Consider the following 27,658-nt stretch of genomic DNA (forward strand, 5'->3'; position numbering starts at 1 on the left):
GCCTAAGTAAGTTGCCCAGGACCCACAAGGGAGTCTGTGGTGAAGCAAGGGATTGAACCCTGCTCAACCATTGAATCTTCTTTCCTCATTGATCATGGCACACTGGCAAGGAAAGCAAACACGTCAGTCATGTGGCTATTTCCTAGTGTCTAAGGCCTTGTCCTCACTGCGGGTTTGCCCTGGTTTCAGCCAACAGTGGCCCACTGGTATAGATGCACTGATGAAGACCTCTAGTGTAGACAGTGAGAGCTTCTGAAAGCCATCATTTGTATCAGTGCATCTCCCCTTGCCCTCCTACAGCTCTTTCCTCCTTCTCCCTATCACAGATGCAGAAATTTCTTGGCTGTTCTCCTTCCCTCACCCCTCCACTTGCCCCAGTGATGCCATCTTTTGATCTCCCTTGTACCCACTCTTATCTCCTCCCTTACTCTTCTCTGTAACCTCTCACTCTCCTTTGGGTCCTTCCCCACACAGTACAAACATGCCAGTCACCCCCTTCTTAAAAAAAAACCAACCTTCACTCCACTTGCCTCTCCAACTACTGCCCCATCTCCCTCCTCCCTTTCATCTCTAAATTCATTTTAGGTCTGTTTATAATCACTGGCTGGAGTTCCCTCTCCTCCAATTCCATCCTCGACTCTCTCTAATCTGGCTTCTGCCCCTTGCACTCCACTGAAACCACTCTCACCAAAGTCTCTAATGACCTCTTCGAAGCTAAAGCTTTGAACCCGTTCTCCATCCTCATCCTCCTTGACCTGTCAGCTACCTTCAACAACAGTCGATCATTCTCTTCTTGAAATCTTGCTCTCCATTGGCTTCCATGATTCGGTCCTCTCCTGGTTCTCCTTATACCTCTCTAATTGCTCTTTCAGTGGATCCTCATCATCCACCTCCAACTTTATGTAGGGGTTTGTTCCACAGGGCTCCGTCCTTGGTCCCACTCTTGTCTCCCTCCCTCCCTTGTCTCTGGGTAGTCTCACCTGCAAACACAAATTCAACTATTCTCTCTGTGCCGATGAGTCACAAATCACCTGTCTCCTCCTGTACAAACTAAAATCTCAGCCTGTCTCTTTGACATCTCCTCATGGATGTCTAGTCATCAACTCAAACTCAATATGACTAAAACAAAGCTCTGAATCTTCTTCCCCGGCCTGTTTCTGTTACTTCGTTTCTCAATCACTGTGGAGAGTACCACCATCCTGCCTGTCAGTGAGGCTCTGAACTTGGGTGTCCTCTTTGGCTCTGACTTCTCTCTAGGTCCGCAGATATAGGCTATGTCTACACCTTGGTGATTCTCTCTGCATCACATCCCTAAGTTAGGGATTCTCCTGTCCATCCACACAGTTAAAACTCTCGTCCAGGCTCTCATCATCTCATAGATCAATCACTACAACATCCCTCTCTCTGGGCTTGAAAACTACAAACTTGCTCCACTCAAATCCATGCACAATGCTGCTTCCAAGATCATATTCCTAGCCTGTCACTTTGACCATGTCACCCCTCTTTTTGGATCCCTTCACTGGCTTTCCCTTCTCTGTTGCATCAAACATTTGTTTTTTGTCTTCACTTTCAAGGCCCTTCCTCCTGGCATAACCACACTACCTATCATCTCTCACTCGCCACTGAGATGTTGACTCCTGCCTCTGATCTGCCCATGATGTCATAAGAACATAAAAATGGCAATACTGGGTCAGACCAAAGGTCCATCTAGCCCAATATCCTGTCTTCTGACAGTGGCCAATGTCAGGTGCCCCAGAGGGAATGAACAGAACAGATAATCATCAAGTGATCCATCCCCTGTCTCTCATTCCCAGCTTCTGGCAAACAGAGGCTAGGGACACCATCCCTGCCCAGCCTGGCTAATAGCCATTCATGGACCTATCTTCCATGATATTATCTAGTTCTTTTTTGAACCCTGTTACAGTCTTGGCCTTCACAACATCCTCTGGCAAAGAGTTCCACAGGTTGACAGTGCGTTGTGTGAAGAAATACTTCCTTTGGTTTGTTTTAAACCTGCTGCCTATTAATTTCATTTGGTGACCCCTAGTTCTTGTGTTATGAGAAGGAGTAAATAACACTTCCTTATTTACTTTCTCCACACCAGTCATGACTTTATAGACCTCTATCCTGTCCCCCCTTAGTCGTCTCTTTTCCAAGCGGAAAAGTCCCATTTTTATAAATCTCTCCTCATCGGGAAGCCGTTCTACACCCCTCATCATTTTTGTTGCCTGTCAGCTTCCCTCACCCTCTTGTTAAATTTTCAAACAAACGCCATTGCGCCCCTCATGCTTGGGAGGAGCTCCCCGTAAACATCTACAAAGCTCCCTCATTATCCTCCTTCAAATCCCTCCTTAAAACTCTCATTTGCTGTCATGCCTCCAAAAAACTTGACATCAGGTGGCTGGTGTGCTGGGATCACTGCCTGTCATGGTGACCCATATTGTCTCATTGTTTCCTTGCACTCCCAACTGTAATCTCTTGTTTTACACGTAGATTATAAAATTTCTGGGGCAGGGACTATCTTTTTGCTCTCTTTGGTAATCTGGTAATACAAATAATACCCTGGTTTCAAGCAGGGGTAAACTGCTCCCGCACAGATAACAATTTATAGCCTATGCTAGAAGTTTGCATTGGTGCAGCTATCTCAGAGCCTGAATTCCTAAATCCAATTTACACGTAGAAGTTGTAACAAAAGAAAAATAAGGTCACTAAATGGGATGCGAACAATGAGGGGCAGTGCTTCAATGAGATTCAGGGTAGCCAGTCTTCCCCTAGTGAACTGAATGAGCATTTTATAACTTTGTCAGGATAATTGTCATTGCTCAAGCCGCTTTGATGGGATGATTTTTGACTTAATTACCAATAGGTGTTAATAAAACAATCAGAGGTCACAGATGGCTCAGGCTCTGTCTGTCTCACACAATGAGCAATCAGGAAATTGTCCCCATCAGTTACAATTACAGGTGATAACAGGGGCAATCAATCCGAATGAAGTGTGCTGAAGTAACATTCAGATAAACCAATTTAAAATGGACAGCACAGAAAAGGGACAAACTCACTTGGATGTCCCAGTTAAGTAGCTTCTGCTTTATTTCCAAGCTCTAGGAAAATAGTCAACAGTGTCCCTGCTGCAATTTTTTCTGAACCAAGTAGATTTATTTATTTTCTGGTAATCATGAAGGGCTCTGATCTGGGGATGTGGGGAGAGAACCTACAATAAATTTGATCAAAGTCAAAAGAAGTTTCTATCCTTTAATTTATTGTTAATGTTAAGTCATTTCCTTCATCCAGAATGATAAAAGCAGCACATTTCTCTCTTCTGACATGAATAAGGCAAGAGAAAGTCAACAAGAGCCTTATTTAGAGAAATGTAAAGGATCTTGTTTTGACCAAATACACTGATTTACCCACTCTTCTGAAGGTGAGTGGCATATTAAACATACCATTGTTTTAAAATGTGCTCAGCTACCTCGTGGCACCTCTGCTTAGTTTGTGCACATAAGGTTGTACACCTTAGAGAGGCACTCACAAGAGCTGGGATTCCACCTCAAGCCAAGGAAATGGAAGAGATGGTTTTAGTGTGGATGAAAAATAATCACATCCAAGCTTCCTGCGCCTGTTCCCTGCCTCCAGAGGGCTCCAGTTCAGAAACGGACTTGTGTCATGGGTTTCCATGAGACTTAAACATGGGCTGAAAGTCGAGCATGTGCCTAAGGCTGCTTCCACGCAGCATCTGGGAGATGGACTTTCCAGCTTGGGTAGACGTAGGCGTGCTAGTTCTGATGCAGCTAGTGTGCTTAAAATAGCAGTGTGACCATAGGAGGGCAGGCTGTGGGTCGGGCTCGCTGCCCCAGCAGCACAATCCTGTCCTGGACCCAAGGTGCATATCTGGAGTGGCTAACCTGTCCTGCCACCTCTGCCACCCCAGCTACACTGCTATTTTTTAGCATGCTGGTGCAGTCAAAGCGACGTTTTTCTGAGCTGGAAATGATACCTGCAGCTCCAGTGTAGACGTACTCTAAGTGCTTTCCTGAATCATCAAAAGACAAGGCTGTGATTCACTTAGTGACCAGTCAAGTACATGCCTGCTGGAGAAATTTCATTAGTAGGTGATATAAATAGGTGCATGAATAGTTCTGTAATGGCAAAGTAAACAAAAGCAGAAAACCATTGACCCCAGCAGAGTGTTTTTACATTGAGAGGTTGTCTGGCATAGACTGTTCTTCTCCCAAGCTCCTGATAACTGAGGAAAAGGCATTTTCTCAGTGAATGGCACCAATGCAGAATAGGGACTCTGGCAAGGAACTAGAGGTGAGTGTCCATGGCTCCATCCTGTTACATTCATATTTTTCCATAGAGTACAGTTTTGCAGGGCATTAGTAACTGGTAACAATATAAGTGGTGGTACAAGAAGTCCGCCTAGGAGAAAAACGCACAGTGAGTTAACATCAGCCATACCTCTGTCACCTCAGGGTGGGGTTATTGCAATGCACTTTACTTCAGGACACCCTGGAAGACCATCAGTGCAGAACATGGTGTTCAAGAACTTTCAATGGCCTCCATGGAGATGTCGTGACATCAGGCGCTTGCGGCGAAGCGGGGATCTATGGAATCATGGTTCTGCCAACTCTACTGTATGGCCATGAAACAGGGGTGCTGATGAAGGCTGAAGAGCAGTGGTCTGATGCGTTCTCATTGTCTTCATCAGCTGCTCTATGTTAAGTGACAGGACAGAATCTGCAATGGGGATATTCGTAGCTGAACCCAGCAACCGCCTTCATCAGAGAAAGGTACAACACAATCCAATGGCTTGAAGGCGAAGCTAGACAAATTCAGACAGGAAACAAGGCATACATTTTTAATGGTGAGAGTAATTAACCACTGGAACAGTTTACCAAGGGTCATGGTAGATCCTCCATCACTGACCATTTTAAAATCAAGATAGGCTGTTTTCTAAAAGATCTGCTTCAGGAATTATTTTGGAGCAGTTCTTTGGCCTGTGTTATACAGGAGGTCAGACCAGATGATCACAACAGTCCCTTCTGGATCTTGCCCATTCGTTCATTCATGGAACACTCCTGTGTGGTTGGGATGCCCTCACAGCATCCTTTTTGGGAAAATTTTTGAAAATCTAGTCCAAGTGGGAAAAAATCAGTTTAATTTAAAGGCTATGGAGCCATCTTGGTCTAGGTAATACGGCTGTCTGAGAGCCAAACTGTTACCTGTCTCTTTCAACGGTCAGTTATACCTCCTTAGAAATGGGACTGCAAGCGATGGGACAGCTTTGTGATCGCCCATTACGACATCCTCTCGGCCTTGGTTTTGTGTCTTCTCACGTATAAAGAACAACCGTGCCTTTCTGCCACAATGCTGAATTGCCTGCATGGTTCACAGCTCAGGCAGGAGGTGAAATGTTCTCAAATAAATGTTCTCAGAGCTGTTTAAATGATACATTTCCAGTGCACCCACCTCATGTGTCTATACAAATCCCATAGGCAAGCCGGACATGGAGGATAAAAAGCACACCTTGCAATATTTTCATTTTAAAGTTTCCTGTTTGGATTTGCTCAGATTGAGCCCCACGCAGTGGTAGCCATGGGGTAGGATTTCATCCAGTCTGCAGATAATAATGACACTCACAGAGCAGCTTTCATCCAACTGTCTCAATGCCCTTTGCAAAAGGTGGCATTATTTCGTGCAGAGCAATGGTTTTGGATGCTCTAGAATGTTGTCAAAGCAGAGGACAACTGTTGCAGGAGTTCTGAAAATGTGGCCCCTCATGTGGTCATCCAAGCCACCTGAGGAGCCTCACTCCATCTGAGCTCTCGGCTACTGGGATTTACAAAGGCAGCGGTCACAGTAGTGCACGATCCCCAGTAACTGCTGCACCAATCTGTTGTTAAAAGCAAAAGTGCCCTTCTATTGCTCTGGGCTCTGGTCACTGAGAAGGGAGGTAGGCAACAGAGAGAACCAACAAAAACCAAGGAAATATACATGACATCAGAAATGCCAAAGGTACTTGAACGGGCCATGGCAAATCCTCCCATCACCAGTTTTATGCCTGCTCTAGCTGGGTGCAAAGGACACATTGCGGAAAAAGGAGGTGGATTAGAGAAGGGTCAACTGCAGCATGCTGTATCTTTGGAATGATACAAGTTAGTCTGGGGGGTCACCAGTCTCTGAGCCCCTGTGGGAAATATACACTATTATCTGGTGCTGTATCAAAGACAGCATGGAGGCGGAGACTCAGCGCTAGAGCACGAATCAAACAGCTTGGTACTTATACCGCTCTCACTGGCTCGGCCATTCGATTGTCCCCACAACCCTCCTCCTGCTAGGGATAAAGTAATTGTGCTTCTGAAAACACAGGCTTGGGTACTCAAACATGCACTGAGCCACAGACCACTTGTATCCTCACTAGCTTTTGGAAACACTGACCATAACCTCTTTGCATTTCAGCTTAACAAAGAGGATAACAACAGATTGCTGGCTTCCCCCTTGCTGGTGAATCCCACTGGTGGGCACCAGGATGGTTACCAGTTTGGTTTACACTGGGTGCGTGAGATATTACATTGCTGTACCTCGCTGTAAATAGCAAGAAGAGCCGGCACTCTAGAATCTGGTATCTCTGACACTGTTTGTCTTCAGTGTGCTAAATGCCAGATTTTCTGCTGGAAACAATAAGCAATCCTAACCCTTTCATGTCACAGCCTTTCATTGCCATTCAGATTGTGGGGCCTCCTGGCAGTAGGGCTTTGTGTTCTGTTACTTCCAGAGTAGCCCCGGTTCCTACTTATTTCAGTGATTTTAAGCTACAGGCTAGCAAAGGAAGAGACAAGTGTTTGTCACCACTCAGCCCCTCCTGGTAATTCATTCTACGCATCGGGATAATAATAATGGTCAATAATAATAACTGCGCTAGACAGTAAGCTTTGTTACATGTAATATTCTGCATTCAGAATCTTAGAGAAATTGATTATGGGTCACATGGCTGCTCCCCAGCAGTTGTTGTAAACATCTGGCTTGACATTGACAGCCAGGAAATCCCCGCTGGCTTCTGTAACCATAGCTGTTGCAAACTCAGTGTGTGTGTGTGTGTGTGTGTGTGTGTGTGTGTGTGTGACACAGAGAGAGAGAGAGTAGCATGGGGACCTCTCTCAATATGCCCCATCACACTTCCTTTGGATCAGCTTCCACGTGGAGACCTGTGTGACATTCGTGACTCTTGCTGTTGATTTTTCATTCTCTAGGGCAAATGGCTCCCTTAAAAGCTCCGTGACCCACAATCCAGTTCTCTATATCTATGCCATGCGTGAATCTCCACCGCTTCAGAGACTAAGCTCACCACTACAGGGAGGTTCCCAGAGCCTGCTGGTGTGGGGAGTATGCTCAGTGGATTAGCCGTGTTACTGTGAGTGTTGTAACCACCGTTGCCTTGTTGGCCCTGCTGTGCTGTAGAGGTGGATGAGGCTGTGGCTGCAGAGGCCAGGCTGAAGGACAGTGCACCTGGGTTTTAGCACCAGCCAGTAAATCACCCTTTGCCTTTTCAAAGCTCCCAACATTTCCAAGGACAATCCGCGCTGCATTCTGGGAAATTCCAGTCTGGTTTTGATAGGACTCTCTTAATTATCTGACGCCTATGCTGGAGACGGCTTTCTGGTTGTTCCCCTGAAGGTCAAAGCATCTTGAAGTATGAATGATTATCTGAATCTGCTAGACCCCCCCGTTTCTGCCCCCCATAATCTACTCCTTCTGCTCTTTCTAGCAGGCGTGACTCCCCGACCTGCTGGCTTCTTGGGCATGGGGAGATACAGCCTAGTGGCCTGCTACCTCTATTCCAATGTATGGAACAATTTCAGTTGATAGCTGTATTCCTGGCTTTCTTGTTCTCAGGACCTCTAGTCTCCCAATAAGGCAGTGAGGAAGGTTCTGTCATGCTCTCTAACTTACAAAATACTCCAGGGTATTATTTTTCAGCTTTAGCACTTCACTGACAGAAATTAAACATGGTGTAAGACATATTCTATCATAATAAGAGCCAGGTATTATTATTACTCTGTTTTTATTAAACGAACACATTACAGCTCTGACAGACAGTTAATTTTATAAAAGCAAAATGCTAGGTACCTCATTAAACATTTCATGATCTTCCAGATAAGTATACTGCAGTCTATAAGCAGAATCTTTCTCTGTAATTTTCATGAATATAAACTTGTATTAAAGGAAAGGGATAACTTTGCCATTCGTTTAATCACTCAGTCATTTAGTAGGATAGCTTCCTTTCTCATCATATCAGACAGGGACTGTTGGGTATTTAAGAATACATAGGTAGTGTGACAGGGTCGGGCTAGATGACTACAGGAGAGTAATAGAAGGCAGATATATTAGCCCCAGGCTAAGTAGGTCCCTTTTCCCTGGGTAAGGTAACAGGGAAGGTTCCAGAACAATCAGGAACCTTCTGGAGACAATTAAGACAGGCTGATTAGAACACCTGCAGCCAATCAAGAAGCTGCTAGAATCAATTAAGGCAGGCTAATCAGGGCACCTCGGTTTTAAAAAGGAGCTCACTTCAGTTTGTGGTACGCGTGTGAGGAGCTGGGAGCAAGAGGCACTAGGAGCAGAGAGTGAGAACGCAGACTGTTGGAGGACTGAGGGGTACAAGCATTATCAGACACCAGGAGGAAGGTCCTATGGTGAGGATAAGGAAGGTGTTGGGAGGAGGCCATGGGGAAGTAGCCCAGGGAGTTGTAGCTGTCGCACAGCTGTTCCAGGAGGCAGTCCAGACAGCTGCATTCCACAGGGCCCTGGACTGGAACCCAGAGTAGAGGGCGGGCCCGGGTTCCCCCCAAATCCTCCCAACTCCTGGTCAGACACAGGAGGAGTCGACCTGGACTGTGAATTCAGAAAAACGGCCAAGCTGAGGGCTGCCGTGAAGCTCCAAGGTGAGCAAATCCACCAATAAGTGCAAGACCCACCAAGGTAGAACAGGAACTTTGTCACAGTAGTTGAAAGGGTTGAGTTGGACAGTACAACCTCCTCCTTCCGCCCAAGAAGTATGCTTCGGGCCAACACTAGCTCATCATAAACTGAAGGCACAACACTGTATCTAGCAGATTCTGAAAGATATTAAGTAAGTAAATCCAATTATTCTTGTCTAAATTTCAGTTACATCATAGCAAAATTGTTAGAAGCCTTTACAATCCACCACCAACTTCAAGCACACAGCAGCTGATCTTCTAGTGATCTGCTGCACACCATCATCCATCTCCTTTCTGGTTATCCCGTACTATGATGACTCTCTACTATTCCTTCCATGATAACTTTCCCAAGGGTATTTCCATTTCTTGCCTAATGTGAGCAGAGCACATAACTTTGCACTTGTTGATTTCCACCATCAGGGTCTGCTTCTCTCCAATAATATTTCTAACATAGCCATTTATCTGTTTTTCTGTATAGAAGGTATGCAAGAGTCTTCACCAGCACCACGTTTCAAAAGCTTCAGTTTTTTCCTTGTCAATGGCATTAACTTCCCACAATTCACATTCCAAATTACTAAGGAAAAAATTAGGCTTTTCACCAGTTGCACCTAACCCCTTTAGTGCACGCCACATAGACCACTTCTGTGTCTCTACACTGATGAGATGCTTTCTCCTGGAATCTACTAGTTTAGATTACGCTGGTGTAATAAACATGACAGTGCGTGTCATGTCTCCCTCTAATGGCTGGTCTACTAGAAGATAATAACTTGCTTTTGGTAGCAGCTGATGGAGTTATTCCTTTAGCTTAAGTAGCACAAGATCTGTGCTGTGGTACTGTAGTTTTCATGTTCAAATCCTGCTGATATTACTCTGGCAGAAAGTATAGGCCTTGCAGTCTCCACCAAAATTTTCCGCATGGGAGCTTTTGTGGGAATCCATTCTCCAACGTGATAGATTTTAGGATTTCTTCTTTCCTGCTGCTTGAAAAATAAACAGAAATGAAATTCAATAGACAGCAAAAATATCTAGGAGCTGCAGGAGTTAGAGTTTACCATCTGTCCCTGGGGAATGCAACACACTCTGTAATGCAATATGCTGAATCAGCTGTCATATTTCAGAGATGACGAGAAAGGGAAAAAAAGAAAAGACTAAACAGTACTGCCTTTTATTTTGGCTCGGAATACCCTAGAAATAACAAACATTTGATCGCCAAGGCTTAGCTGACAACAGCTCTAAATAGAAAGGAATGTGCGGGATGAGAAACAAGTAACAAATGGCCCAAGAGAGAACAAGTTACTGAAGCATGCAAGCTATAAGTAGGCAAACCAGCCTCTCCTTAAAGGTGCATGGTAGTGCTCCGAGGAGGGGCATCAGATCAGGTCTATATGGAGGGTCTTGGGTGGTCAGAGAAATGTCCTTCCATGTGCTCATACAGACAAGTGCCAAAGGCTGAACCGTGCATGGCTGCAAGTTGCAGGGATTCCCCAGCGGGGTGGGTGAGTGGAATTTGCTGTAAGACAGATGGGGAATGTGAGGGTAGAGAGGCCTGCATAGGTTCATTTCCCTGTAAATCCAGGGTCACTCTGAGGCGTGGGCGACAGGACAGCCAGGCAGGGGTCCAGAACTGAGGGAGGAGGAAGGCTGTGTGGCAAAAACGTGCTGAGCGTGGAATAGTTACTGTTTCTCTCATTCAGTCCCTCGGGTAGCATCTTCCCTTTGCTTCCAGGGCACATCATTGGCTTCTGGCTTGCAGCAGAGCGAGGGCAGCTGAAAGTCGAGGAATCCAGAGTGCAAATCTGTGCACATGTCCACAAGCAGGGAGGTCTGAAAGGCGCAGCCTGGTGATGGGGATTGGTGGGATGGAGTCAAGATTTGTCTGGCCTGGTGGCTGCTCTGGTTGTGTCCTACGGTGCTATTACAATGCACCAAGCGTGACTGTGTATCAGAAGGAGATGTGCTCGGTAGCCAAGCTCTTCTGCCTTCGAATGGAGCAAAGCTGCTGGCTCGTGTTTATGGACAAGTGGTGGTGCCTGGGTGTTTTAGGAGAGCTGCAGGTGAGTTTTTGGAGAGCTGCAGGTAACACAGGTGACTCTTCAGATTTCATTGCTTGGTTCCCCCTTCCCTGCCCTGGTTCCCCTCTGCTCCTGTCCCACGCCTTCCTCCAGATCCACTGAGAACAGTGAACAGTTGCTGCACCTGAGTGTTTCTCTCTTGGCCCCTGGAGACTCTATTCCTCTGATTTTTAGGAGAAGACAGTAGGCTGCAATGTCCCGGCTTTGGCCTTTGGTTTGCTTGGTTTTTGCAGTGTACGATCTTTCTGTCACTCACCTCTACCCAGGCATTACAGCCCTGTAATGGGGTGCTGCACCCATTGGCTTGGGAACTAGAGGTTTTACCAGGTTTTACATGGGGCTCTGCTCCCAGTCCCGCATGCGGGGTCCCGGCCCCATGCCTGGGGCTCTACTTCTGGCCCCCAAAGCGGGGTCTCGGCTGCCGGCCCCCGAGCCCGGGGCTTTGCTTCTGGCTCCGCACGCAGGGTCCCAGCTGCTGGCCCTGTGCCCACCCCCAGCCCCCTTACCCTTTTCTGGGTCCCCCTCTCCTGGAGACACGACCCTGCTCCCAGCCCCAGCTCTGGGGGGGGAGGGGGGTGGACAGGGGTAAGGGGGGCTGGCTTTCAGCACCCCCACTAATAAAAGTGTTCCCGTGTCACTGGCTGCACCCCTGCTGTTTAAGTCCTGAGCCAATGGATTGCAATCCTGACCTGCAGCAGAATCTATGTCCCCAAGAGGTTTCACACATGTCACCGCAATAACTGCAGACTGCTGCATCCCTGCTGTTCCAGTCACGGTCACTTGCTCAGTTCTGCAAAACACTTTTGGAGTGTACCTTCCCTCTGACCTAGGACTGCAGGGAGCACAGCGGTGGTGTGCTGTAGGGAAAACTATCTAGCTGTTCTGTAGCTATAGAAAAATTGTTTTTCTTAACCTCTGAGGATCGGACAAGAAGCAACAGGCTTAAATTGGAGCAAGGGCGGTTTAGGTTGGACATTAAGAAAAAGTTCCTAACTGTCAGGATGGTTAAGCACTGGAATAAATTGCCTAGGGAGGTTGTGGAATCTCCATCATTGGGGATTTTTAAGAGCAGGTTGGACGAACACCCGTCAGGGATGGTCTAGATAATACTTAGTGCTGCCATGAGTGCAGGGGACTGGACTAGATGACCTCTCGAGGTCCCTTCCAGTGCTGTGACTCTATAAATAGAAAACTCCAGCCTCCCAGGCTGTCAGCCCTTGCAGTTTTATCTATCGATCATCTATCTATCAATCTATCGATCGATCGTTGTTTGTCAGATTTGGTTTTCTGTAAAGAAAGCAGCCCCAGGTGTTTTGCCTTAAGGGCTTTAGCTAAAATACCATTGGAACTGACAGATGGACAAATAAACCCGACTCTCTGAGCATTCACTGGACGGCGTCTGGGTCCAGGTTGTTACCATCCCTCGTTCATTAGCTGCTCTCTGCCATGCTGATGGCAGTCTTCTGTGAACACCTAGCACTGGGGAGCATTCCTGCCATTAAGGATCACCCAGTCTGGGCAGGTTGCTGGGGTTAAACCAGGCTTCAGGAGGCTTCCTGGCAGGCCTCTGGCTGTTGTGTGGCTCCAACGAGGAGAAGGATTGTCAGATTTGCAGAGAGAGTGCGTCTTGACTGTGTCTGTGCTCCCTTCCCTGCACTGCCTCCGGGAGTCTGCAGGAGGCAACATGTTCCCATTTCATAAGCCGGCTCTCCGCTGCTGCAGATCAGCGATGGCTCCTCTGAGTGAGGAGAGAAGCTGCAAAGTCAGGAATGCTGCTACTTCTTCTCCAGGGCAAAGGGCTTCAACAGAGAGGGAGGGAGGGGTGGCAGGTTCCTGGAGCAAAGGGCCAGATCTCGATCTCCTTGAGACACTGGTGTAAATCCAGAATCACCCCAGGCAAGTGAATATAGCTACTCTGGATTAACGCTAGGATAAGCGGGATCATAGTCTAGCCCACACAATACACACAATCTGATTTGGCTCTCCAGCGTTTGTACTTTAATCAGCTGTGATATCTATCACAGGCTAGCTGGGGGCAGGCTGCCTACTTCCTTTAGTCTGGGCCCCGGCCCCTCAAGTGCATTTAAAAAGAGCAGCCAGAATTGCAGGGCAAGTGTCAGCATCTCAGACTTCTACAGAGCAGCTATTTCTCTCTCCCAAGAAGCCTCTCCCAGAACCAAACTGCCCCAACTTTAAAGTCCCTCCCTCCTTTGGGCCTCGCTCTGCTCCCAGTTCAGGCAGATGTGATGGGCCACCCTGCAGAAGCCATCAGCCCAGCTCAGAATGATCAACAAGATGGGTTTGCTTCCTGGTCCAGTGACAGCATGCCCTGGCCTCACTGCTCAGTTAGCTTCCCTCGTTACGTCCCAGTAACTCTCCCTCTGAAAAGAATATCTTCGCTTTCTAAGTGAGTTTGGTTTCCAGCTCAGTTTTCCGAGCCTCTTCTGAATGAGACAAGGGATTAAATTGAGACCACCATGGTCAGAGCACATGTGATCTCATTCAGATTTGATTTTCGGTGTCTAGAGATGACAGAGCAAAAGGATGGTTCAGTGGTTACGGAACTAGCTTGGGACTTCGGAATCCTGGGTTTAGTTCCCTGCTCTGCTCCAGACTTCTGATGTGCCCATGGACAAGTCACTTAGCCGCTCTGTGCCTCAGTTTCCCATCTGTATAATAGGGATAGTAGCACTGCCCTGCCTCACGAGGGTGCTGGGAGGATAAATGCAGTAAAGGTTGTGAGGTGCTCAGCTGCTGTGGCAATGGGAACCATGTGGGTGATGGGAAACCTGGCACGAGCAGCTGGTTGCTCTCTAAGCCCAGGGACTGTGATTGCCCCTCTCCCATCCAGGGGGTGTGCGAGGGCTTGCACGTTCCTTTGCATAGCCCTAACGTTTGCCCAGTCTGACGTCCACGGAGCATGATGTTCCCTCTTTATGTACTGCCCGGGCGGCGCCTGCTTTGCCCACGCTGGAGCCGAGAGGGTAGCTAGGTCTCCACGTTCACTCCAGCCTCTGTGGAGGCTGCCAGCAAGGAGATCCGGGGGGGAATAGTGTCCTGGCGACTGGACCAAGCCTAATGTCCCATTTCATACAGGGGACCAAAGAGTCATCAGCTGGCAGCATCCTTCACTCACTGATGATCTAGGCCAGATCTGAACTGGTTACATTGTGGCAAAATTCACTTTAGCACAGTCCCAGGCCCCTGGGGCACCCTGACTTGTTTGGTTGCTCATTATTTTGAAGCATTCGCTCCATTGAAAACTGTTCCCTGACCAACCTTTCTATCTGCTTCTGCTCCTGCGGGTTCATCATCTTCCCTCGAGAAGCACCTCATGCCCCTGAGGAAAGCACACACGCCTCCCCCTTCCGCACCCTCCAACTTTGATCTGAATGCAACAGACAGAAAGGTGCCGAGGAAAGCCTGCAGCCTGACACTTGAGAGATCAGAAAAGGGAATGTCAAATGTGCTCTGTGCTTGAGAGAGATGAAATGCCATTTCCAGGGTGGGGGGTGGGAAAGAGTTTTAAGGGAGCCTTCTTATCTCTACACTTAAATTTCTGCAGAAAAAAGACACCCCTCACCGGTAAGAGGTCAGACTAAGAAGTTAGATTTTTGCCATTGCCTGCTTGCTGTGTGCTATGACCTTATATCTAACTAGATCAGATCAGTTTTGTGGCATCAGTCCATTTTCAGAGGGTTGTTGTTTTTATTAATTATTATTATTTTTTATTTACTTGTATCACCGTAGCTCCTAGAAACCCCCCTCACGGACCAGGCCCGCATTCTGCTAGGTGCTGCACAAACACAGAACAAAAAGATTATTCCTGTCCCAAAGAGCTTACAACCTAATTACAAGACAAGAGACAACAGATGCATACAGACAAGAACATAAGAACGGCTATAGTGGGTCAGACCAAAGGTCCATCTAGCTCAGTATCCTGTCTTCCGACAGTGGCCAGTACCACAGGGAATGAACAGAACAGGTTATCATCAAGCGATCCATCCCGTCTCCAATTCCCAGCTTCTGGCAAACAGAGGGTAGGGACACCATTCCTGCCCATCCTGGCTAATAGCCATTGATGGATCTACCCTCCATGAACTTATCTTTAGGGTCAGTGTGTTCTCGTTACCTTTGGGGAATGTGTTGGTATCAAGGTGTTCTGGTACCATCCTTCTGGAATGTGTTTGCGTGTGTGCTCTTGTGCCGAGCACTGCTTAGGAATATGTGTTTCTGCAATATCAACCCTGTTATTGCCAGGTTCTGTGGGCAGGGCCTGCCTCTCGTTCACAGCCTGACCTTGCTTTATATTAGCAAAGCGTTGACCACTACTTTAGCCCAGGCCTCAGGCCTCATACCAGGCCTCTGATACAAGGCCTTATGTCTCTGACTCTCTTCCTACTACAGTGTCCTCCCACTAGACCATGCTGCCTGAAAACCAAGAGCCAGAATTTTGAAAATTGGAAGACTTGCAATTGCCTGGACAAGTGCAAGTACTGAGGTTGCAGGCCTACACTAGGCAAGTGAATGCAGGAATAAGAGCACTTGCCTGATCAGCTTGCGCAAGCATAGTGATTGTGTGAGCACTTTAGGTGTGCCGGTGCTCAGATGTCATGGTAATGAGGTCTATGTAAGTACCTTAGAGTGACACGTGCAGATTTTGGGTGGGAAGTTGTGCTCCTAAAGTTTCTGAGACTCTTCGCAGTCCTGTCATAACTTTTTTTACTAAAAATAAACACCAAAAATTGGACGCATGACACATCTTGAACCAGAGACCCTGTTTATATTTAGAAGCACTGAGAATCTCTCCTGCTTTGAACATATTTCCTGTGTCAGTGTGATGCATGCATGAATGGGTCCGTACAAACAACAGCGCTGGAATGGTCATACGTTCTAAATGTGGATCCATTAATTGGTAGAAGGATTTTTAATGAAATGAGCTTGAGAAGATGCAGGCAGAGGAACCACAAGGTGGATAATACACTAAGCAGAAGAATTAGTTGGGTTTAGGACTTTTAATTACTCTTGACAGAGCATGAAAAGAAGAGAAAAAGAAAACAGGGAAAATGTCAGTAGAACAGTGCAGGGTTGCAAGCTTCTCTTCTTCTTCTTGAACGCTTAGCCAGACAGTTAGCCATAGCGATCGTTCGCCATTTGGTCTGTTCCTGCGCAACTGCAAAGGCTTGATGGCCTGACAGTCCAACATTGGAACAGATGTGATGAATCCATGTTATAGGGGATCTGCCTCTGGTTGGTGGAATTTTATCCCAGATGTTACAAGCCGCCTGGAGAACGGCATTCGCTGGAATGTCTTGTGGCATCCTTGTGACATGTCTGAAAAGCATAAGGCGCCACCTGTGGACAATGGCCCCAGTAGTCTGTAGACCCGAGCGACCATAAATATCTGTGTTACAGATGAAGTCATTTCACCTTCTGCCCAATATATGATGTTGACATTTCATGTGGAAAGCCTCCAGCTTTGTCCAGTCTGAGCAGCGTAGTGTCCATGTTTCACAGCCGTACAACAGTATGGGAAGGATACAGCTCCAATAAATCCTGAACTTGGTTGTCGTAGTAAGATGATGTTGATTCCATATCCATTGTAAATGGCCCATGGCAGATGCTGCGATGCCAATCTGATGGAAAACCTCCGTGTGAGAATTGGAGGAGCTGGTAAGTATAGAACCCAGAGAGCAAAAGCTGGAAACTGATTTGACTGTTTTGTTGTTCAAAGAGATTGGAGTCGCGGGTGGATCTGGTCCTAGATTTTGCAGTTTTGTCTTTGACCATGAAACATGGAGACATGGTCAGAGGGTTACAGGCTGAGTTAAGTAAATTGAAGCAACTGCTCTATTAATGCATGCAGGCACAACAAAGGGAAAATTCACCTGCAGTCCTGGAGATTGAACCTAGATGCTCCAGAAATAGAGAATTCTCTTTTTTCCTTTGTACAGTGTCAGGTTGTTTCTTCTAGATCTTGCATCTCCTCTTCTCAAGCTGCCATCACAATGGGCTCTTGCTACATCTTCAGTTGTTTTGCTTAGGGAGAAGGTCATATCTGTGATCACCCATTTCCATGGTATGAAGTATCTGTGGACATGACTTTGCCACTGTGATTGGAGTTTAGTTCTGGAGCGAGGTGGGAGCCCTCTATCTACTAATGCGGGATATTTTCAGTGGGGTGCGGAGAGCTTGGGTCTTTGGCTGAACTGGCAGTGGAAAACTGGTTGTGATTGCAAATGTCTACACTGGAATTTTGACTTGTGTTTGGACATGTTAGCGATTGTAAATTCCCATGTGGACAGGACACAAAGGCTTGTTGCTGCAGCCTGGAAATGAACATGACTAGTAGCCAATGGTTCTGTCTCGGAACAACTGTTTATGTCGCATCTACAAGTGAATTTACATTGTGTTAGGTAAAATGGGTTGAAACACAATTAACTATTCAGAGGCAGACATGCCCAGAGAAAAGAGGCAGAGGGGTGGAGAGGACATGAAACACAAGAAAGTTGCTCTGATCTCACTCAAGGTGTGATGTTCAACTGGTGCAAGCCCCAGGGCAGGGATGGTTTTATTTCTGTTTAAACCAGGCATATTTCAGTTTGGTTTAAGTTGATTAGGAATCGGTTTTAGCTAAACCAAAATAAGCCACTTTTAAACTGAAATCCAAGTGTCTGTGCAGGAGTTTGCACCAATTTACCTAAATCAGTTTAAAAACCAGTGCAATGTTCTCATGTAGACAAGGCCTGAGCAGATGGCCCACTAGGAGCACTGGGGAAGGGAGAGGGAGGAGAAGGTGTCTCATCAGCTCCATTTACACCGGTCACCTGTGCAAAACAGGTGTGCAATGCTACCAGATCAGGATGGGGGTGTTTGATGCTCTCCTTGCACAGGCACCAATGATGATGCAGTGTGTGAGACAGGGGAGAGAATCAGGCCCAGTGAGCAAGTTTTGGCCCATGCATATCTGGGGCATTGTGAGATCTGACAGTGCTCCTGTCCCAGGAACTCTCCTTTGTGCTGTGATTTGTGGAGCATCTGGTGTAGAAACAAAGATTTCCACTGAGACAATAAAGGTCCATCCCAGCCTGGACATTGTCCTGGTGCCTTGGCTCAGGCCCTGCACGATCTCATGTCTCACACACTGCATCATCATTGGTACCTACACAACCAGGGACGTGGAATGGAGCCAACAAGGAATGCTAATCTTTTGGATTATCGTTTTGCGAAGAGGAGGCAGGTGGACAGCAAAGAATGCGGGGCAGTTGGATGAGTGACATTAGAAAATAGCTGGGGTTGTAACTAACCGGCTCTGCTCTTCCGTCATGTTGCACAGAATTTGTTTGGCTATTAGCGTTTATTTGTCTGTCCTGTCTAGATTGCAAGACACTGCCTTTTACTCTGTGATTGTCCAGCACCAAAGGGCTCTGATCCTCTCTGGGCCGCCTCCATCTACCATGATCCAATTGTACTAAGAAGAGAGCAGAGATTGTCCTTCCCTGGGAAATGATTGCAGCCTGGCTATCTTCAAAGCCTCATTGCTTCTAAACATCCGCTGCTTCCCTCTGGGAAGGCCTGTGAATGATCACAGTGCCTGGGTTTTAATATGTCCTACAGACCGTGCCGGAGCTCACTGAGGAGATCTCTTTGCACCTGTTATTGCATTTGAAGATGACAAGACAAGGAACGTCAAGGTGACTCTGGAGCTACTGAAGAGCACGTGTCCGTCTGTAACTTACCCCTCTGGCTGGGACTGTGCAGTAGAACCTGAGCTCCAATGTAGCTGCTGCACATTTGCAGGTGGGAGGAGCAGTGATGACTAGACAGCGGTGCTTGGGAGACAAAGTGGGGATTGGCTCCATGCAGCCTGCAGCCTGCCTGCAGCTCTGCTGCAGTGAATTTCATCATGTTCAATGAGAGGGCAAGATGGAAATGACTGCGGTGCCTGTGAATTGACATGTCGTAGGAGGAGGGCTGAAATGAACGGAACGAGGATGAGACACGAACGATCAGAGTGTTTATAATCACGCCAATCGCATGGGAGCGGCTGTGCAGGCACGCTCAGAAATGCCATTAATCAAGAACCTGTGGCTGCCCTATTTGCACACTGCTCACTGACATCACCGCACGGCACTCCCTAGCATCCCAAACCTCTCAGCAGCCTCCAAGATAAAGCAGCCTGCCAGAGAAATGGGTCCTTATGAAGAGGCTGTGCAAAAATGTGATCCAGCCTCGCAAACCTTTCAGGGGATGTTTATTGCATTGACAGGGGAGAGATAGCTCAGTGGTTTGAGCATTGGCCTGCTAAACCCAGGGTCGTGAGTTCAATTCCTGAGGGGGCCATTTAGGGATCTGGGGCAAAAATTGGGGATTGGCCCTGCTTTGAGCAGGGGGTTGGACTAGATGACCTCCTGAGGTCCCTTCCAACCCTGATATTCTATGACTCTAGAGACTCTGGTTTCTAAAAGGTGAGCAACAGTGGTAGGAATTCAGGTGTCTCTGGCTATTGCAAGCCACTTGGGTCACCTCCCTAGCCAGGCCGTCAAATAAAGCTCCCGACAGCAGCCAGATTTCAGTCCTTTTCTTCAGGGATTCAACAAAACAGCTCAAGGGCAGCTCCACTCAATACAAATCTCTGTAGCTCCTTCCTGATCACCAGGACCTGCTTTCCTAAAGCCTCCCCCTCTTAAAGCTTCTGCTCCTGCATCTCCATCTCTGACTCAGCAGGCTCCCTCTTATAGGAGTCACTGCCTCTGAGCTGTCACGTGATTCTGGATCACCTGACTCAGCTAGGACCTTTAAACAAGGCACCGGGCTGCATGTATATCCCTCCGGACAAGTGCCCTGGGACAGTTATTTTCACAGCAATGCACCTGATCACCACTGATCTATCGAATGCTGCAGAGTGTTCTACATGTGAGCGGGGTCCTGGCCCGGGAAAGCTTGGAGTCTAAGTGCCCAGCTGCATGTGGCCGGCTGGGTGTGCAAAGGGCTGGGTGTGCAAAGCCAAGGAGCTTCCCTCACTGACACCTCAGAGGCATCACAACTGACACTCACTCAAGTGCAAAGCTTGCATAAGGCTAGCGCTACGAGCCATGCTAGCTGTGCCAGAGTGGGCAAGGGGGAGCAGGAAGAAAGCAAGTGTCAGGGCCCCACTCCAACCAGCTAGAGGGACTAGAAGTTGTGTGCTTTTAATGGGCGCATTCCTGCACATGGGGGAGCTCTGGGAAGCCTTGTGAGAGAAGGAGCTCCTGCTGGGGCCGAATGGTCCTGGCTCCTCCCCCTGCGGAAGTGTAGCTGAAGGTCACAAAAGAGCGTTAAGCTCAGATATTATGGAGCAGCGACTGGCACCTGCGTTAGTAAAGGACAAGCTGAGTTTTGCACTTAGTAGCACTACCTTCTGCCCCCCTCCCCTTGCACTGTTCTGATGGTCCAAAGGAGGTGTTAGTCCTAAACGGAGATGCCCCCCATAGGGGGGAAATCTGCCCCACACCTCCACCTCACAGACCACGGTGGAAGGGCAGCCAGGGGTGTACCCAGTGAGAGGGGGTATGGCTGGAATAGCGGTATGCCAACCAGGGATCCTCAAAGCACAACAGGCCTTGCAGGATCATTGCTAGCTAGTGTGAATTTAGAGCAGCTTCCAGGCTGCTCTAACCTACAGACAGGTCCAAAGTCATCTGCCGTAGCCTCCGGGATTGGAGGAGCACGAAAGTAGCTCTGAGCTGACTTTACCCATGCTGTTGCCTGTCTCCAAGCTGCTCAAGGAGAAGAAAAGCCCACAAAGTGCCAAATCCTTTGACTCTCATTCCCTTGCTCTCTGGAGCTTTTCACCCCATTGTTACAGAATGACGGCATGGGAATGAGGAGATCAGAAGGGAATAGCAGAGCTGGATGGAACTGTAATTGTTCTGAACTTTACCCAAACTAACTAGACCTTGTTAACAGCTAAATTAGTGATGGGAGGCACTGTCCTACTTCTGACAAGACGGAGAGGGAGAAATGCTGGCAGGGGAAGACACTCTTAGATGATAGCGACTTAGAGCAATCTTCTCCTCCTTCCCCACTGAAAATGTTCCGACAGCACAGGAGGATCTGAGGCACTGCAGCTTTGCATTGATATTCTGCTGCCGTGAGTGTTTGCTTCCCCCCTCCTCTGCTGAATACTAAGTTCAACCCTCTCGTCCGTTCTGCAGGGGCTGAGCGTGGAGCTCCGTGGCCCATTTCATATATCGCATGAGACGTGACCTGGGACATATTGATCCCAACATGGCAGGTGGCTGATTAACACCCAGAGCTTCCAGAAGGTTGGCCTCAAAGGGGAGCAGCTGGTCTTTCAGTGTTTTTCATTTGGGGTGCAAAAAAAAAATTCATCTTTGCAACCTCCTGTTACAAGCTAGAACTGAAAACCCCACATACATGCCCCACCCTAGGCTGGCTCCAGGCTCCACTGGGGTCCTGTGAGAGCTAGGTTGGGACAGGACAGTGCATGGCCGGCTGTCACAGAGGCTGCCACTTTGGGGAAAGTTGGGAATAAAACAAACTAGAAATGTTCCAGCGTAAAATCCCTTATGTGCAAAATCCCTTAGTGCCTTTGCATGGCTGTCGGGGGCATTCCACACATCAGCCGGAGCTCCTTTGACAACCCTTTGTGTTGTTGTTATGTGCTGTGGTTCTGGAGGTCCAACCTGAGCAAGACCCCATTGTGCTCTAGGTGCGTTACGGTCACCTAGTAAGAAACGATTCCTGCCCCAAACCATTTACAATGTAGCTAGAAGAGAGAGGCAAAGGGTAGGAGGGGAAACAGACGTGAGCTCGCTTTCCTAGGTCAGTAGCAGAACCAGCTCACCTTAGTCCCGGGCCAGCACACTTCCTCGCTGTCTCATTTGTCTACCAAGCACTGGTACAGGGTGGGGTGGTGCATTGAACGGAACCAGGAGCTGTGTCTTTGTCCAGCAGTCTTAACTAATGGGCTCTGCCCCCTGTGGGTGCTGAGGAGAATCCATCCCATGCCCCTGGAAATTCTGGGAAACCAATCACATAGGAAAACCCCACCCCAAAATATTAGGGATATGGAGAGGAGCAGCAATGAAATGCCCTGGGAGCTGGGGGACTAGAGCAAAGGAATTAGGAGATCAGGGCCAAAGAGACAGCTATGCCTTACACGCATGTGGGCACTCTCCCTCCCCGTGCAGAGAGCACAGTTATGCTGGCAAAGGAAATGTCACACACAGCTCCTCTCCTGTCGCCTGCGTCCCCTGGGAAATCAGATGTTGTTAAAGCCTCTTTTATCAGTCTGGCTGATCTGAAACAAAATGATTTCTTCCTGTGCGGCACCGGAGGGAATTCGCTGTCTGCACCAGACAGAGGAGCTGCTGGGAGGTTTTTAACCAAGCCAAAATTTGCCCCAGAGAGAGCAAAATACTCCCTGCCTTTCAGTGCCTCTGCACATTTGGTACTCCGGTATTTCCATGGATTATAACTACCACCAGATACGCCCCCATACAAATTTCCAAGATTTAGAAGCAGCCTTGATAATCCAGAATAAGTTTTTCTCTTTGCAAATTTGGTATGAGATTAAGTGTTCCTTGATGATGGCTATTGTATGACACAGTGTAATGATAAAGCTGTGGTAATTAGGCGATAGGTTTGCCGTGGGCAGGTAGCAGACATGAGGATGTGGATTTAATGATGGGGCAATATCCCAGGTAAGATTCCAGATTCACCTGCCACTCTGGCTGAATTAGTCTTGCATTGCTGCTGACTCTCCTGTGAGGTCTGAGGAAGGAAGCTGGCAAAATAACTCAAGCCCTCTCTTACTTTGCAGGCTTTGCAGAGGTCTCTGCTGCGTTTCGTGTGCCAGAAGGAACATCTGTGTGTAATCGCACCCCAACAGCCGCATGCTAAGTGCATGTGACAGAGCCCCTGTCTATGTGACTGTCGTGGTCTCGAAATAATTATAGAGTGACTTCTTGAGCAGCTCATTGGTCCTCCCTTAGGATGGTGTCAGAACGCCTGGACTGTTCCTGGAGAATATTAGCCATCGCTGGGGCAGGGACACTCCTGTTTGCGCCCCAGGACACCAGGCGTTGTTTCAGATTACCATGGCACGCGCTGTTCTGTCTCAGTTGTTCCGACACCTTTCCCAGTGCGTAGCCCTCGTGGGTTATGGCCCTGTCTGGCCCCCCTCCAGACACCAGAGGTCACAGGAGCTGACACAATGCAAATTGCTTTGGATCCAAAAAATCTCCTGTGCCAGAGACAAAAGCGCATCTTGTCATCCGCATTAGCGCTGCTGAGGGACAGGAATGTCTGCATGGCGGGGGTCTCGTGTCTTGGGAGTGGAGGGGGCTAGGCAGGGCGGGAAGGGTCAAGGCCAGGAGGGTGGCAGGGTAGATCTTTGGAAAGTGGTGCAGTGGGGAGGAAGTCAGTTCCCTTGGAGAGCAATGCTGCATCTGAGCATGTGTTTTAGGGCCAGTTAGACTGCCACAGCAGTTCCCATGTCACTCCTGCTACAGCAGGGCTGACTCTGGCCGCTGGAATAGTCCCGGGGAGCCCTGGGCAAGAGAGTATAAAAGAGAGGAGACTGCAGGCTGCTGTGACTCACCCTGGGGACAAGGGTGGTGCCCAGTGGCTCCAGGATGGGGGAGTGCAGAGGCTGATTAAAGCCACTTTTACACCCTCCCTTCTGCTCTTGCATCGAGCATAGCTTGGCCAGACTAGAGGAGCTGGCACTAAGCCTGTTGAGGCTTGTTAATGGCCAGTGAATCGCGGCTCTCCTGCTGGGAGGAGGGAGCTGAGTCTATGGGGGTGACATCACAGAGCACTGCACCAAGCTGGCTGGCTGGCTCAGTGTACTCATGGCTTACATCAGGGGCTGTAAGACACAGTGCTCCTTAAAGGGACAGGCAAAACCACCGATTCTGACCTCATGGGGGGAGGATGTTTCAGACGGGGCTCTCCCTTCTCGCCTATAACCCTGAGGCAGGTTCCGAGGGCTGGGCCATCTGCCTGCTATGGCTTGATAGCTGGAAGCAGAGTGCATTAGCCAAGATTGATCATTGCCTTTCGTTGTTTCTCTGCCAGCGCGGCCATCAATTCTGGTGCGAAATGTAGGAGTGATCCCAGGCTTGGCCGGCCTCTGGTGCCACTCGCTCAGCCTTCTTGACAGACTCCTCACAAATCATCTGCACCATCGAAGATGTGTCGGAGGGTCCAGGCTCTGGCACTGTGCTGTGCCAGCTACTCCGGAGCTTGCCTCGTCAACGACCTGGCAAATTCTGTGGCTGATCAGAACCCTGGGGCTGGCCCTTGTCTGGGGCCAGTGACGCAGGGCGCGGCTCATATGCACTGGGAGGCACATCCAGTGACAGCTGGGGACTTGTGCTTATGGAGATTCCTAAGAGGCATTGACCACCGACCCCGCTGCACCCTCATCACCCCCACCAGGGATTGTGATGCCCCCGGACCAGCTATCCCTACATCCACTGTCCATTGTGACATCGCTGCGCTGGTTAAAGGTTTGTTTTGTTTTGTTTGCACAGTGGGTCCAACACCCACAAAAGACTCTCATGCCCTTTTCCTCTACTGGAGTGCAACTTGTGTCTGTGTGGAGGGCCTGCACCAAGCCTGACCGCCACTGACGTCCCACTCAGGCCCTCAAAGCAGGACTGAAGCTGTCGGTCGTCTGGGTCCCTGCCCTTTTGCATAGGGGTGACCTTGACAGTTGTGCCAGTTGGGTTTATTTGCAGCTGCAATCCACAGCTCCGCGGCTGGCGTAACCCAGCGTAGTTTCACTGACGTGTGGATGCCGGTGCAAACGTAGGGGTCGCCTTTGCTGATTTGGCCCCTTCTAAGCGGGAGCTCTGCCTTTGGAGGACTTTCCAGATTAGCTGCACAGAATGTGATTAACCTATCAGATTGTTTTGCTCACACTGTGAATTTAATGGTCCTGAAAATTAGGGCTAGTTGTGCTGGAATAGGAAGTAGGCTGAATCTTGGCCTGGTCTCTGATCTGAACTGAGCTGAGCAAGATGTGTGTTGGTTAGCATCAGTGAAATGTCCCTTGGGCAGCTCCCCGACTGCATATGCTTAACTTTCCTCCACAGCTTGATTTCAATGGGGCAACTCACAGTGCATAACGTTAAGCACATGCATAACCCTTTGCAGGACCAGAGCCTTAGTTTGTGTCTCTAAAGGGCCCAGTAGCCTCTTTGTGCAGCCTTAACATGCACAATTAATTAATTAATATTAGACTTAACCCTAACCCTAACCCTAATAGCCCATCTGATGGTGGAAGCCCTAATGGTTTAGCACAGCACTTTGGAATTCAGAGGCACCAGTGTCCAGAAGAGAGGATACCATCCTTGCTGGGCCGAGCAGTGTTATCTTGGGCCGAGAGACTGGTGGGATGGAAAGTCTGGTGAAAGCCAATCAGCCTGAACTGCTTTGGCAACATATCCATTTTACTCCAAGTACTCGGTACTCTTAGGTCTAAAATCAAAGAGGAAGTGAGCCAGCAAGGGTGAAAAAGGAGGTGTCAGATCCAGAATTGTGGTTCGTAAAATGTCTGGGAGCATTTTTTATTGCTGTCACTGCACAGGTGGCAGAGAAAGTCACTTTGATGGGAAAAACAGGCTTATTTCTAGATTGTTTGTTCAGACAGGTCACATCCAGCTGCAAGGGAGTTAACCAGAGATCCTTCTAGAGACTCTGTTCTTAAGAGCCATACAATAAACTCACTCTCAACTGAATCTGCAGAAGAGCTGAGAGTGAAAAAATGACCGATGTGTGTCTTTGATTACTCTCAACGATAGCACATCCACACATGGAGTGTCTGCGGTTCAAGATGAAGAGAAACAAAATGAGTTGACTTGTGCATTTTCATGTGTTTTGATGTGCTTTTTCTGTGTGATTTAATGGAGGGATCAATGATAAACTCCTTTGTGCTGCTTTGATGTGCTTTCCGAGTAATTATTTCAGAAAGCTCTTTCGAAAATAAAGCTTAGATTCTAATTTGCAGTCTTGCTCTGGATCAGCACTTTGGCTGATGCTGGTTTTTAACTCATTTATCTGTTTTCTTTTCCTCATTGAACGATGCCTTCTGGGAAAATGCATGAGGACAGGAACTTTGACATAGTCAAGGTTTCCCAGGGCCCTGCCAGTGTATCTCTTTTTATACCAAATGGCATCTTGAAAACCAGGGTTGATGTTTTGTAAATTGCCTATGCAACTGTGGCCATTTCCAGGTGCAGTGACCTTTTTGCACATGCATTCATAGCAACTGCATGCTTAAATTAGACAGGTAATTGCACACACGCATTAGTGGGGGAGGTTTAGGTTGGATATTAGGAAAAACTTTTTCACTAGGAGGGTGGTGAAACACTGGAATGCGTTACCTAGGGAGGTGGTAGAATCTCCTTCCTTAGATATTTTTAAGGTCAGGCTTCACAAAGCCCTGGCTGGGATGATTTAGTTGGTGATTGGTCCTGCTTTGAGCAGGGGGTTGGACTAGATGACCTCCTGAGGTCCTGAGGTCCCAACCCTGATATTCTATGATTCTAGTGCAAATCTTTGTGAGCATGCCATTCAAAAGCATTTTGCTGAGGACTCAGGAGTTGAACGGTATTGGCTTGATGCAGGATGGAATTCTATGATCCGTATTATCCAGGAGGTCAGACTAGAGATGATCAAAATGGTCTCATCTGGCCTTGGAATCTATGAATCTATGAAGCCATTCAGTGGTTTGAGCATTGGCCTGCTAAACCCAGGGTTGTGAGTTCAATCCTTGAGGGGGCCATTTAGAGATCTGGGGTAAAAATTGGGGATTGGTCCTGCTTTGAGCAGGGGGTTGGACTAGATGACCTCCTGAGCCCCTTCCAACCCTGATATTCTATGAGTCTATGATAGGTCATAATCCCAGTGCCATAGTCAATGGTACCTCCGGGAAGATCAGGTTCTTAGGTTAAGTTTGAACTAATATTGAGTGCATAATGCCTACACAAGGTATGGACTCACTACAATGCTAGTATTTAACTCATTGCTTTATAAAGCTTTCTTCAGCTAATTCTGACCTCCAACATGGGTGTGCAACTGGACTTCACATCACTGGAAGCATCATATGCATATCAGAGCATAGATATGGTTTTTGAGTTATGGCATATGCCCGGCTTTGTCTATGCCAGGCTAGATTGCTATACCATATTGATGACCCATAGCAGAAAGATGTGCTCATCGCTTTATACCCGGCCTGGATAGTCTTCCTTTCTCCTCTTCAAAAATGGCTTGCTGTGGCTATGTTGGATCAAGGGATTCTGAAATCAAATAGGAACAGATCTGTTCCCCAGAGAGCGCACCTGGGTCACATCACTCACTGCCAACAGCAGTTCCAGCATCAGTGAACCCCTCTGCCTCTCCAGTCACTTGCCTCCATTTATTTCTCTGCCCCATTATGCCAGGTGAAGCCAAACTGCTATGGTGTTGGAGAATCAGGCCCATGGAATTGTCTTCTTCAGTGTTCACTTTCTTCACTTTTAGCTTCCCCCTTTTTTGGGTGTGTGTGTGTGTGTGTGTCAAATGCCAGCCTGGGCTTCTGATTTGTCATGCCTG

Source organism: Natator depressus, chromosome 13, assembly GCF_965152275.1.
Source record: "Natator depressus isolate rNatDep1 chromosome 13, rNatDep2.hap1, whole genome shotgun sequence".
Taxonomy (NCBI): Eukaryota; Metazoa; Chordata; order Testudines; family Cheloniidae; genus Natator; species Natator depressus.